The sequence below is a fragment of the Crocodylus siamensis genome, chromosome 6 (assembly GCF_052110815.1).
Source record: "Crocodylus siamensis isolate JL-2025a chromosome 6, ASM5211081v1, whole genome shotgun sequence".
NCBI lineage: Eukaryota > Metazoa > Chordata > Crocodylia > Crocodylidae > Crocodylus > Crocodylus siamensis.
The window spans coordinates 84,743,649-84,755,746 of NC_143400.1; the positions used below are offsets into that span (position 1 = coordinate 84,743,649).

The window sequence follows — 12,098 nt, forward strand, 5'->3', positions numbered from 1 at the left end:
CCCTCCTGCCATGAACGGTGCGTGCCCCCGGCGGTGGTGTAAGTGGGGGAGCTCCTGCAGACGCCGTCGGTGTGGTCAGCAGTGGCGGGGAGAGGGTGGCGAGCGTTGACCAAGGCTTGGCGACCACCCCCCGCGGTAATCTGACCGCAGCGGGGTGGTGAGTGGCGAGTGGCGCCGTCGGTGGCACCGCCACGCTCAGGGGGTGCACATGCCCCACGCCTCGCCCCTGCCTCCTGCCCAAGGCCGGCCCCTCTGCTCCCCTTTGCTTTGGGCCACCATCTAGTCGCTCTAAGACGAGGTGTCGCACGGCCGCCCTGGCACGGCTTCCCCGCGCCTCCAGCCAGCGGCCAGGCCGAGGCGGCATGCAGCTGACACAGGACGCGGCGGGGCGGGGCCGGGAGGAGGAGGGCGGCTCCGCCCCGCCCCGTCGCCCTGCTCCGCCCCCGGCGGCGTTTGCAGGGAGCGCCTACTCCAGACTGCGCGGTAGCGGTACCCGTAGTCGTAGCCGTAGCGGTAGTGCGGCCGCCCCCGCCCCCGCCCCATGTGGTCCCGACATCACTGACATGGCGGAGTCCCCGGCACGGCCGCCCGGCAGCGCCTCCGGCTAGAGTCCGCCGCCGCCGCCGCCGCCGCCCTACCGCCACCGCCACCAACAGCAACGCCGCCCCGGCCGCGCCCAGGTAAGCGCCGCTGCTGCACCCAGGCGGGAAAGTTTCCGTGCGCGGGTCCCTGAGGAGGCGGCGGCGGAGCCCGCGGGGCCGGGCCGGGCCGGGCCGGGCCGGGAGCGCCTCCAGCAGAGCCCGGCAAGCCCGGCAGGCTCCGCCGCCTCACGCTCCCGCCGGCCCGGCCGCGCCCGCCGCTCGGCCCCGCCACGGACACGGACACGGACACGGGCCCGGCCTCCCTCCCGCGCACCCACCGTCCTGACACGGCCGGCAAGCGGGTCCTCGTCCCCTGCTCGTGTGTCCAGGGAGAGGGTGGGAGCGGGGAGAGGTGCGCGGGTTTCTTCATGCGGTTTTAAGCGATGCGATGGGAAGCCTAGGATGGAGGGTTTCTATAGATGTAACTTTCTGGATATTTTATTTAAAAAAAAAAATCATGTTTCGGATATTGGGAGGCCTCTCTCCGTATCGGGTCTATCTCGTATCTCGCATGAAAGGTCCAACTTTTTTAAAGAGGGGGTTAAAAAGGACTTTCTCTCTGCTGCATCCCATTTCCCGGTAACGTGCCACCTTTTTTTTTTCCAAGCTGTCTACCAGGGGAAATGACTACCACGTTTGCAGGGTTTTTGTAGCAGAGGGTGGGCAGGCACCTGGCTGGGGGCGTCCGAGCGGCGCTCTTTCCTGCCCGGGGCAGGGGTTGGACTCGGTGACCTACCGAGGTCCTTTCCAATCCGAACATCTGCGAATCGATGAAAGTGGCATCGGGTCAGGAGGATGGGATGGGGCGGACCGGTTGCCTGTGTGTCTTTTTTTTTTTCCCCTCGTGTGCATCTAGGTAGATATATAGATGGAGAAATATATAACTTCTTTGTTTTAAATCCTCTCCTCCTTCGTGCTCAGCTGGACACCCTCTTGCCTCTTTCCACCTTCTCCCAAAATAAGGTTTTGGCTCACGTTTATGTGGTTTGGACTTTAAAGGCAGGAACAATTCATCCCATCCACATATAAGGATTTTTCCCTGCTTAATTTTCCACACAGGCACAGTTATGTGCTGTGCATTAGTATCTTTTCTGTGAGGGTCAGAAATTGCATGAAGAAAGGGGAAGAGTTAGGTCCTTCTCTTTCTCTCTATGGGGAAACGGGCATAAAAACTTATCAGGTAACTTTTCCCCAGTTGACACGGAGACTCGGTGACAGAGTTGGGAATGGAGTTCAGATTTTCCACTGAACCTCATGACTTGTTTGCCCTGTGGTGGAGCACATCCTGACCAGGGCTCGCCAATACACGTTTAAAATGTGTTAAGCTTGTCTAACATGAGCCTCACAACATGTTTGCTACCAGATTTTTAAACATGCCCTATTTGTCTTAGTCTAGACACGAGCAGTATGTATGAACGCTAACCGGAAACCTTCCCTGGGAAGATGAAGGCTCTTTCTTACTCTCGTCTCCCATATCTCTTAGCAGTAGATAAGGTGGAGTGACACACTTTCTTGTAGTTTTGGAAGCATTCGCTGCTCCTCGCCTGATCCCTCCTTACTGTCCCTAGGTGGTAAGATGGGGCAACACCAGCAGCAAACTTCCTCACAAGCTCCCAAGAGGAAGACTGGTCCTGGCAAAATTCCCAGGGTTATTTGCGGTCTTACGGGAGCAGCCCGTCAGTGTCCTCAAGTCTGCAGTGTCTTGTGGTTCTCCCTCATAAATTTCCAAGTGACTAGGATTTGGTGATTATACTGGGGACCTTACAGTAGTGACAAAGGATTCTGCTTCCCCTTAAGTGGATCTGTCTATCATTCATTACACTTTGGTTGGCTTACATTCCTACTGTAGCCCAGGGCTGAGTGTGCATGGAAGCCGACTCATTTTCCATTTTTGAAGTGTCTGGACTCATCTGGTTTGGTCTGAGGTCATTGCTGGGACAATGGAGAGATTTTCACACTATTATCCTACCCCATCCCTAGCCTGAAGATAAATGAAGAATGTCAGCTTCCGAAACAGACTGCTAGTCTGTTGTATCCAAGAAGCTTGAGGTTACACCCCCATTGCATATCTTATGCATATTTATTCTTAGGGAAACTTATGCAGTTTTCAGTATGAAATGACTATACTCCAGTTCCTTTTTTTTTTTTCCTTAAAGAAGACTTAGGAAACAGTAGTTTCCTAATATCTTTCAATTAGTCTGCATGCAGGAACTTTGTGCACATTCTTTTTTCATAATATGTAATTTACATTAATCCATTCCCTTCATAGGCTTAATGAAAATCTCTAAAGAGAGGAATGGGGTTTTGTAAGTTGTACAAGTCTTTCCTCTCTCTCTCCCCTTTCTAAATTCATGGAATTCATATGTCGACCAAAAAATATTTTGGTTTTTTTTTTTTGGTTGGTTATTTTTGGTCTGCGTGTCTAGTTTCATTTAGGACCTGTTCAGTTAAATTGGCTTTTTTTCCAGAAACTTAGGTCCTAATCCTGTATGTAAACACACATTTGTTGTATAGGGGTCTCTTTATAAATTATTCATATTTACAAAAATTTGGGGTCATGTATACTGAATGCATCAAAGGATTTTCCCAGCAAAATATGCCTTGTTTCTCAGTACAGTTAACTACTCCTCTTACCCAAGCAAATGCTGTTGAATTGTTAATTGATCTGTGAGAGCAGTATAAGGACCACCAGATTCAGGCTTAGTTGGATGAGCAGGGGAATTACTTCCAATGTTGAGGATCCTTCAGAATTGGGGCATTGCATTGGGAGACTGCATGCCAGAAGGTCATAATTGTTTGGTGGCACACATTGCAAGTGATTAAAGTCTTTTTTTTTTTTTAAATAAAAGGAATTTTAATCTGCAGCGAATGTAGTAGAGGATGTCAGCACACCAAAAGCTGCATTTCTGAGGCATAAAATACCATAGAACCAAAAAGTTTTTTTTAAACCAGCAGCTAACTTGATTATAATTGATCTTCCCTACGCTACCAAGGCACTACTGTGGGGAATCCTTTTAAACAAGGATATCAAAAGTAGGGTTGTTTACGGCCAAGGTTTAGTGTCACTGTGTGATATGTCCCTGGAGACAGAAGGTATGTGGGAAGAGGGAAGTTCTTTAAACAACAAAGTAGAAATAGGAGACGATAGATACACAATGTTAACAGGCCATCTACAGGCAGGAATGTTTGTGCTTGAAAATAGATAACTCCTTAAACAGTTTTCCAGTTGAGATGTGCTTGTTAGTAGCTGCTTCTAAATATATCTTTCTCTAAATAACGGAGTGTTTATTGGACTACAGTTTAATCAAAGGGGAAAAAAATTAACATATGCTTTAAATGTGGGGTTTGTTGAGCACAGTGGAGAGATTTGTCACCTTCCTGCGTATGCTGCTCTACAGACTGTGCCTCTGCTCTAGATTATGTTGTTGTAAGGCTGCTCACTTGAAGATGAGTGGTTTCTTTTTATGGTAAACTTTAATTTTGTCCAGAATTATCCTACAGACTTTCCAAATGATATGGCATTGGAAGATGATTCAAATTCCTTTCAATTTGTAAAAGGATAGATTGCCTTACAGTACCAACGTGTTTTAAAGGTTAAAACGAACCACTTTTGAGTGGCATCTTTTCTCTCTTTAAACCAATACATCATCTACTTGCATTCAATTTACAACATTGTCTATATGTAATTCACCACTTCAGTAGCTCAAGTAAATTGATAAAAGTAGTAACTGTAAAACAGGATCTGCATCTGTAATATGTAAACAGCAAAAATGCTGATTTTAGCTACTTTTAATGCTTGCTTGCTTTTTCTTTTCTTGCTTTTTTTTTCTCTTTTTTTTGGAACATGGTCAACAGTAGTTTGACAAAGCTGCATTTTATATGAATATAATTTTATTTCTGAATTGTGCAAGTCATGCCAACTGCACGCAAACATGTATACATAAAAATACCTGGAACTTAAGTAAAATTAATGTGTAAACAGTCAAAGTAAAAAAAGCCTAATACTGAATTTCTTACTTTTTTTTGATACTTGGACAGCCCTTTCAACTCTAATGTGCTGATGTCAATAGGAATGTGAGAGAGGTAATGAGTAATGTAATCAAGATTTGTCCCCCAGAGTATATGCAATTAAGTCCATGTATTTGAATTGGACCTCTTTAAAATGAAACTAGACATTCTTTATATGAAAACCTTTTTATTGGCAGTTAAAAGGATGATTCATTTTGAGTTGTTGACATTAATTTCACAGCAATGTTTTTAAAATATGGAAATTAAACTACTTGCAACCTGTTAAAATTAGTTAGTTATTAGTTTGCTACTGTCATTAATACATTGCTCTCAGTATAAAACAAGGACTTCATGCTTTTAGAAGCATGTACATAAAACAGCTTCTTTGTACAAATCATAGTAATTCTGTTGGGGATGTAAAACAACTCTGTTAAATACAGTTGGTCAAATTTTGCCTTCAAATATGTGTGCTGTTTTCTCTTGCCCGTGCACTAAAATTTGTTCTACTGATAAATATGTATTGAAGCCTGAAACAGTCTTTCTCTCATTTACTGAATTAAGAAATGTGGTGTTAACTGTACTGTGGAGAGGAATATAGATTTTTGTAGTATAACATAGTGCAACATCTCATGTTATGATACTTGTAAGTCACTGTCCCAGAACTTACCCTCCTTGTTTGCTAACACTTAACTTTGTAAAAAACTAAATATGATAGTTATGTATAGTAAATATTTTCTGTTTTGCAGTTTTTGAGCAGTCATTAGCAAATGACGGTAATCCATTACAGATACTCTTCTTTCTAAAAATATCCGTTTTAGGAATGCTTTCTTTACTAATGTGACAGAAAATATACATTTAACTTTAGGAATAATTTGTTCCTTTATTATTTGTTTTATTTTTCTCTTGAGTAGGCAAATAAAGCAGCTAATCTTGACATGCTACTCGGGCCCCTGTCTTGCTCCCTCTCCCTTCTGATTCATCCCCTGATTGAACCCAGATTTTGGGTTGACACCAGGAATTAATTTAAAATGTGTTTCACTTTGAATTTTTAGCTCAGTATCATAAAAGTTGAACATATGAAATAGATGGGAACTAAAACACCTTGTTTTCTCTGCTCTGAAGTTTCAGTTCTAGGATGTCATATTCTCTTATAGAAGTTCATGAGTCTCCTTTTTTTTCTCTATATGAGATGAAGTATTTCATGTAACACTCTTGAAATTTCCAATCTTAACTGTTCATGTGACCACTTCTATTCGAGTCTCAGAAATGATAAAATATATTGATAGAGTATATTTTTTCTTTAAATGGCACATCTACATAAGACACTAGAAGTACAGTAGACTGTGCATTAGTGCAGCAGGCAAGAACAGTGCTTATGTGCAGTAGAATTAGTCTACTATGCATTAGTGTCAGAAAAAAGCATGCACTGGTGCTACTGCGCGGTAGTGCCAATTACAGCACATTAAGATTAGTACCTGTTATTACATTGCACTAATGAATGTGTGGATGTGCCCAAAAAATATGGAATTTGTGCCTTCAGGAGGATGTTTCATGCAGCATATTCTGAAAGATAAATGAAGGAAATGTCTCTCAAGAAGCTAATAATGAGGACTATTAAGTGGAAATATTAGATGACCCTTTTATGCCTGCAAGTATACCTGGAACCTTGGATTGTCATGGAATAGACTCACTAACGCTTTTAATGTAGGTCGCAAAAATTGAAGCACCTCCCACTTAATCCGCCTTCAGACACACTTCGGTGAAGCCTTTGCACAGTGGTGACAGTTTCATTATAGTAACATTTTGTTTTTTTTTCTACCTTCCCTCCTGCTCCTTGTATTGAAACACTATTGTTATTGTTGCATTATAGAGCAGTCTCCACTTGCCCCACTGCCCAAACCATTTTAATTTTGTTGTCTAGTTAAGTTGAATTTGGTAGTAGACTGTGGTACTCTAACTCCTAAACTTTGGATGCAGAATCTGCATGTGGATGGAGAGCAGTTTTGATTTATGTTGGGACTCCATTCTCTTGCCGTCTGTACACTAGTGCTTTGCTTCCTGCACCTGTATTTCTGTAGTGTGACATGCTCCTGTCAGGGAAGTATATGTTTGCTTTTATGGCAAAGATAAGCAGCATTGGGCAGCCTGCATAACATGGAAAGTAACTAAATTGTTATAGGTTCTTTATGCTGTGGCACTAGTGGCTCATTAGTGTCACATGCCTCTTTATTCTTGATACTTTGTCAATGTTGAGTAATAGAATGGGGAAGAAAAGGAAGACACAGTGTTCATGGATATCTAAAGGCCTTAAATAGATTTCCTTTTACAGAGGATCCAGGAAATTGAATAACAATGTAGGGTGTCCAAACTTACATGTGAAAAGAAAAATGATTTCAGGAACTTTGAACAGCAAGTTTCTAGTGGACAATAATGTTGACATACTGGGTCAAATCAATAGAGCAAAGGTGACAAAGCCCCAAATGTTAATGTTTTGTTTTCCAGATTTTTATGCCCGGAGTTAAGGCTTGTGTTGCTTACTGGTGCAGAAGGTAAGCCTGAAAATCAAACCTAGATTTTGTGCGCCTGGTGATTTGATTTAGGGGCTGATGTTTGTATGTTTGGGGTGTGAATCGTCATTGTTCTGCAGTGTTGCAATGTTATGAGAACCCAATTTTTTGCTCAAATAATAATAATTAAAAAAAATGAAGCTTGAAGTATCCCCACACTGTGCACATGCACGTATGCATACACTATGACTAAGCCAAATTTACCATGATTTTTACAGCATTCTTATGACTTTCATTCGATCAGACACGATCCTCAAATGTTTGGGCATGACAATGTTAAGTGAAAAACTAGCAGCAAAAACTTATTTTTGATTTGTTCCTCTTCTCTGCTTGATACCAGTTTATGTAATGAGAAGAGATAGAAAGCACGTAATGCTTCACAGTGAACTTGTACATCAAGTGCATAATGGGATTCTAGATTGGGAATTTGTGCACCAAGTATTTGAGTAGTTTTGTAAAATGTTTCAGTTTAAGTTCTGTTAGATTTGCTTCTTCACCTTCTTAAAGTGTCTTAGATTTTGCTATTTTAAATTTTTATTTATGTCCTGTGAAAAGATAAGAAAAGGGAAGATTGAGCCTCTTCCTGAGGGTTCATCAGGAAATAGAGAATCCAAAAATAGAAGTTACATTTTTTGAGTCTTTATGTTCACTGCCAACCTTGACAAAAATCCCTGTGTAACCCCTTCTCTGACAGTTTATTACATTTGTGTTGTCTGCTAGCCCCTGAGCCCTTCTCAGTGACTCTCAAAATATATAAAAATAGCACATAGTATGTCAACTGCTTAGGGCAATGCTGGTATGGATGTAAGGGAGGAGTACCTTGCTGTATGGCAATACTGATTTACTTACCTTACCTATACTGTTGTGCAGGAGTTGGTAACCTACAGCCTGTGGGCCAGATTTGGTCCATGAAATAATTGGATCCAGCCTGTGGTGTCACAGAAGATCAGCAGGATGAAGTTCAGTCTGGCATATGCCTCTTTACCCTGTGGCATGCCACTGATTCCCACTGCAGTACCTCCTTTTGCATCTCTTCCTGCTCTTTTTCCCTCCCCCCCAGCAGGCCGTTTTATCACTGCTGCCTAATTTGGCCTTCCGCATTGTTGCTGGGGTTGCAAGTTAGCAGCATGTGGTTCAGGTGGCAGCAGATGGTTTGAGTGCTTTGGAGGAGAGTGGTGGCCCATGGTGGTGGGAGAGATTGGTGCCGGCTGGTGGTGGCTGGATTCCAAAGGGTAGCCTATTGCCTTAAAAGGTCTTCCAAACCTGCTGAGTGATTTTTTTTCTCTGTGCAGTCAAGAAATGCTTACTAGCTTGGAACCCAAATATGGACTGATTCCCTGATAGGGGTGAATACTTTAGGAAAAACTAGATCTCTTTGACACTGTGGACAGATTGGGCTTGTAGCAAGGGCTGAATTTACTCAGTTGCGCATGGTATATCATAAAATCAGAAATTTGGACTATACTTAGAAGCATTTTCTTAATTTTGTTTTTTGGCTAATGATGCCCTTGTATTGAGGGTATAATACAAACAAAACGACATTATGATAATAGCAATATTGGAACAGTTGCATGGCTAACTGCATTTGATTTGCTTTCCTTTGTGTTTTATTCATTCCACTTTGTGAACATTAGCTTGGGTAGGAACATATAATGAATGTAATGATTCTTTTCACCTTTTCTGTTCCGTTCCATTAGCATTTGCTAATCCAGTGCTATTTAGATTTCCAAAACTTCAAGGGCATACTTTTTTCTAAACACTTCTTTCTTTTGACACAATTGTTGAATAATAACTCATTCAAATTTAGATTTTGTTTTAAAAGTGGTATTACATAACGTGTTGAGCCTGAGAGGTGCAGTCCCTTTAATTCACTTCAGTAAAGGTGAGGAATTTGTTCCCATTCAGTTGCACATAGGGTGACAACAAGTTTTTCAAATGCCAGTTTCCACTGAGTCATCTCTTGAGTTCAGTAGTGGGCACTGCTTGCTGTTGTCAAGTATTTTGCATTTGCAGGTTGACTAAGACCTTTGTTATGAAAGTCTGCTTTAATAACAAGAGAGAGAATGGTTGCAAGTCTTTGCAATGCAGTCATTTTTCAGACAAATAATGTATTAAAAGAAGCAAGCATTTTATTCTATAAACAAACAAACAAAATGTTGGTTTTGCAAAACTTTGCCATCTGTAGCACCATAACGTGCTTTAGGGCTTTTCAGTTGTTTCATTTAATCACCAGGCTAGTTAATTAGCCAAGTACAGTTCTGATGTTTTCGCACACATTTTTTTTGGTCATGTCTCCAGTTTGGTAGAGGTCCATGAACACCTGACCCAAAGGCCAGTTGTTCCAAATCACTTGCTATGCAATGACGTATAGTTTAGCAAAACCAATTTTTTGGGGATTTTTTCGTAAAACTAAAAGACTATAAAAGAGTCTAAGTCCCATGTGTAGGGTTGAAGAAAAGAAACAACAGGTGGGTGAAGCAAGTTGGAAGGATGCAGAGGCTAGATGGTTTTGGATTGGTTGGTTTTCTTTTTATTGGTGATATAAAAAGTGTCTGGTTATGGTTCATTTAGCTATGACCAGCTGACATATTTCCCATAGCCATCACTTAAATTGTACTAAAATAGAAGGCAGTGGCTTTTCAGAGGAGTTTACTGGGGTTAAGCCTGCTTTCTTCCATGCTACGTACAGAAAGTTGTTGTGGGCCAAGTGGACAACACTGTTGATTAAGTTACAGGATATAGGAAATGCTGCATTAAGATAAAAAAGTGGACTAGATAGGCAGGAGCTTTTGATGTAAAGGAGGAGAACAATGTGGTCAGAGTAAACCAAGAAATAGATATTTTCTGCAACTATGGATTTACAGGAGAACAAGCTTGATGCAAGGGCAGGGAGAATGGAGGAGGTACTGGTAGTCAAGGAAGTGAATCATAGTAGGTCAGTTTGCAGATGGATAAGGGTGTCTTGGTTCTGCTTCTTTCTTAGTAAGATCTCTAAAACTTGGCTTAGATGTGGCTCTAGAGAAGAGCTGGGTATGGATAGCTGGAGAAAGGTGGTGTATTCAACAGGAATGAAGAAAGGGCAGGCAGTTCTATTCTGGACATAAGCTTAATATCTGTAGGGGAAATTGGGATGATGTTGTCAGAAAGATACTGAGAAGCTTCTTGAAATCGACTGTGGAACGGAATCTGTGAGACTTTTTAAAGCCCCTTATTTAAGAGGTATTGGAGTGAAAATAAACAGGGCATCAAAGACGGAAACACTACTGTAAGAACAGGATCTAAATCTTGGTGAATTCATGAGGAGGCTGATGCAACTGGTTTTATTTGCCACCTCTCTGCACACTTTTAACTCTGAAAAATGCAGGCTGTATTCTATTTTGAAAGGAAGAAACTTTTAGACAGTCTGGGCATAAAAGGAAAATGTTAGCTTTAAAATGGAATACATTACCATTTGGATCTATCACTCTTTAGGCTGTTGAATGTAACAGTATTATAAAAAAAATTCCAAATTTTTGGCACAGATAGTTTAGTGGTGTTTTTTGTTGTTGTCCCCAGATGAGTGGCTCAGGGCCAGTTTGTGGTCATGTGTTCTGGGATCAGGCTCTGGGGCCCAGCACCACCCTTTCCTGCTAGGATTGGTGCCCAGGGGCCTGGCATTGCCTCTTCCTGTTTCTGCATCCCAGGTTTGGGTCTTGTGTGTTCAGCACTGCCCCCTCCCACCTGGATTGGGCCCTGGGGCCAGGCATCACCCCCATCCAACCTTCCTCCTGCCAAGATTCAGCCTGGGGCCTCGTGCCACCCTTTCGTACTCCCTTGCATGCCGGCATTGGGTCCTGGGGCCCAGTGTTGGTTCTGCCCAGCCTTATACTTTGGGATCAAGCATCCAATCCAGTGCCTGCGTCCTAAGGCTCCCTGTAGGTCTAGAAATTTGATGGCATGGAAGTAGTGTCGCTGTTCTGCCTCCACCAAATTTTTGGACCTATGGGAGCCCTGCAGGCTGAATAACATGGGGCTGTAAGCCAGGTCGGGGTTATGGGCCGTAAGTTGAGCATCCCTGATAATATTGCAGGTGTTCTGTTGGTTTCAAATAATGTTAAAGTAACACACTTCATATCTTCAGCGCAAACAAAAGTGATACAATTTGGTGAGAATTGTCCCTGTTTTTGAGTCTTCCTGAACTTGATAATAGGAGAGTGATTACCTGTGTCGCTTCGTTGTGCAAAGCTTGATCTAACACCTCTCACCCTCTGGATATGTTTGTCAATAAAAGACCTAATAAAATGCCTGTTTTCCAAGGAACTAAAGAGAATAAGTTGCAGATGAAAAAAGCACATTTCATTTATGTGTATTCTAGGGTTGTGGTTAAAGCTCAGGAAATGTCATGATGATGACATTTCATGGAAGTGTTTGAGACTCTTACCTTGCAAATCCCCACTTAATTTTTAATTTTTTTAACTGTGAGAATTTTGTTTGTACTACGAACTCCAGATTTGGTAGCTGACTTAAAGCCTTCTGTTAATCTCTGAAATGCTTCTGTTCAGTTTGGTACTACCTTTATTTTCTAAGTCTTTATCCTGATGCCAATGTTTCTAGGAGGACTGGCACTTCTATTTTGTTTCTTCACTCAGTGGTGGTTTGGTGGGGTTTTGATCCTCAGTTCATTGAATCTGCTTGCTTGTCTGCGTATATCCTGTGCTGCGCTTCCCACCCCTCCTGAATGTTTTGCTGATTCTTGTTATGTTTTTGTGCAAACTCTTGCAAAACTTGTAGAAGTGTTTACCCATTTGTTCATCTTCCCATCCACCCACTCACTGTCACACAGAGATCCACAAAATGTCAAGAGTCATAGACATTTTACAGAAAATCTCATGAGGTATAAAGG

The 12,098-nt window shown here is 42.3% G+C and overlaps 1 protein-coding gene across 5 annotated transcripts in view; it reads left to right on the plus strand.

Annotated features, from left to right (window-relative positions):
* The first annotated feature begins 515 nt into the window (after positions 1–515).
* FNDC3B (fibronectin type III domain containing 3B) overlaps positions 516–12,098 on the plus strand; it is a 354,050-nt gene continuing 342,467 nt past the window's right edge. For 4 of the 5 annotated variants that reach the window (XM_090051042.1, XM_090051040.1, XM_090051045.1 and 1 more), the window contains exon 1: positions 516–680. The gene's annotated coding sequence lies outside the window, so the exon portion shown is untranslated. Of the gene's footprint in view, positions 681–7,180; positions 7,199–12,098 lie in introns of those variants that run through there. The other variant, XM_090051044.1, reaches the window with a different exon arrangement.